This window comes from Solanum pennellii, chromosome 4 (assembly GCF_001406875.1).
Source record: "Solanum pennellii chromosome 4, SPENNV200".
Classification (NCBI taxonomy): Eukaryota; Viridiplantae; Streptophyta; class Magnoliopsida; order Solanales; family Solanaceae; genus Solanum; species Solanum pennellii.
The window spans coordinates 22,527,521-22,529,732 of record NC_028640.1 but is presented as its reverse complement, the minus strand read 5'-3'; the positions used below and the strand labels follow the sequence as shown (position 1 = coordinate 22,529,732).

The 2,212-nt window shown below is 27.4% G+C and overlaps 1 long non-coding RNA gene across 1 annotated transcript; it reads right to left on the bottom strand.

Moving 5' to 3' along the window:
* Positions 1-457: 457 nt before the first annotated feature.
* On the bottom strand, positions 458-1,427 carry LOC114076777. The gene is made up of 2 exons (XR_003577801.1): positions 1,255-1,427; positions 458-1,023 (listed from the first exon to the last, which is right to left on the bottom strand). It is a non-coding gene; the product is annotated as an uncharacterized LOC114076777 (long non-coding RNA).
* Between the last annotated feature and the right edge of the window lie 785 nt (positions 1,428-2,212).

Sequence of the window (2,212 nt, the reverse complement as noted above, 5' to 3'; positions counted from 1 at the left end):
ATAGTTATGTTTTGAAAAATGATTTAAAAGATTTAGTTCACACGTAGGCACATAAACATGCACATAATTCTTTTTGAAATTCATGGGTAGGTGGTACTTCCGAGGATGCGTCGGGTTTAGAAATTGGAACTAGACCTCGTAGTTCTTTTGACTTTCCCACTAACGATAGGTTAGGAGATAGCGCTTATAATTTATTTTCAAAATAAACAATGTCAAAATCAATCCAAAATTTTAAAGGAAGATTGAATAATGACTTTTTAAGAAAATTACAAGGTTTTGATATGAAATATTTTTAAAGCCAAGTTAAATGCATGAAATGATTCTAATTTAGTATTATTTTAAGAAAATAACATATTGCAAGGAATGCGGAAATCTTCAAGAAAACGAATGGGATTACTCATGAAATAATATTAACTAATTTTGGGGGGAGGGCACAAATATGCACAAACAAGTTCTATTTTTTTTGTGGATATGTTAAGAGTTTATTTACAAGCCTATAGACATGATTTCTAGGTGTTCAAAAAAAATAACATATATATGCCTAATTTTGTAAATTTAAATGTTATGAACAAATTAAACCTTAGACATGGTTTCTGCATGACAAGATGATGCTAAAATTATAACATTATTAAAAACACCTAATCGGCCTATTAAATTACTATGATTTGCTTTTAACATTAACGGAATCTAGTTTATTATTTTTAGACTTTATTAACAAAAGTGTCAAGCAAATTGAAAATTGATTAGATTATAACACCTATAAACATTAAATCTAGGTGGTTAAAGACAAACCTATAGGCATGATTTCTAAAAAATATAACGAACAAATAAGCATATAAATCCCCCTCCCCTAGACGACCCCCAAATAAATTTATATTATGATCTTTTAGGGTTACAATTGTTACAACATTCGAATAAATAAAATAGCGAAAAAAATAAAAATATATAGATATATATATACATTCAAACAAATAAATAAATCCTTCTTCAGTTAATCTTCAACTTGAACTTCAAATATGAAACCTGTCAAAGTAATTAAATAACTATACAAGTAATCACACTTGTTAGTTAAGGTGAGACAATATGCAATCGTTTTAATGACGAATTCTACATACAAAACAATAGCTTACACAAGTTGTAAATGTAAAGATAGTGTGAATGTTAAGAATACTAACCCGTTAAGCAAAACGAATTGATTCAACCTTTACTCGAACAAAGTAATAAGATAGCAAAGAAGAATCCTTGAATAATTACCGGAATATTAATGTTTTGTTAAGTAGCAAGAGAGCAAATGAGAGAAGGGAGAATGATGAGAGAGTTTTTGTGATTGAGAGTGAATGAATGTGTGTGTGAATGAAATAATGAAGGGAGGGAGTCTTATTTATATAGTAAAGAGGGGTAACAAATAAGGGGAAAAATATTTAAAGGAATCAATTAATTTTCACATTTTCCTTATCAGAAAATTTAAAAATATTTCATTACCAAATATAAACAAGTAAATAATAACGAAAAAGGAAAATAGTAATATTTTCCCTTAAATAAAGAAGAGACAAATCATAATTTTAAAATTATTTCATTACCAAAAATAAAATAAGTAAGAAATACAATTAGGAACATTAAAATTATTTTCTTTAAATAGTGGAGATCCAAATTAAACTATTTTAAATTATAATTTTTCCAGCTAAAGGAGTAGTAAGAATCTATATAATATGCAATTTAAGAGAAGAAGGATCAATTAAGTTATAATAAAAGTGAGGAGATTAACACAATTATTTATTTATTTTTATTAAAAATTCAATGCCAAGCTACTGTTAATCAACATTGCATATGTACAACTCAAGGGAAATTACTTTAGGGAAGACAATATCACATAACTTAAAGTCAAGCTCCAACATACAACTTCATATAATTTTTACCGTATATAGACAACTAATAATCAACCACACTTAATAAAGTAAAGTCAAGTCAGAAATTGTAAACTCATTTAATTTAATTATTTTTTTTTAAAAAAAAACGAATCAAATCTAAGCTAAAGGAACGATCCTTCAAGGAGTGAGTTATCACTCCCCATTAATGGCTGAAACCAGGCACCATCAATCACAATAATATTGGAACCCATAATATGCGATATCTAGGCAAATAGCTAAGTTAACCGTCATTCCAAGTCGAAATGGACAAGATTTCAATAACACACCAAGTCTAAAAATCAGAA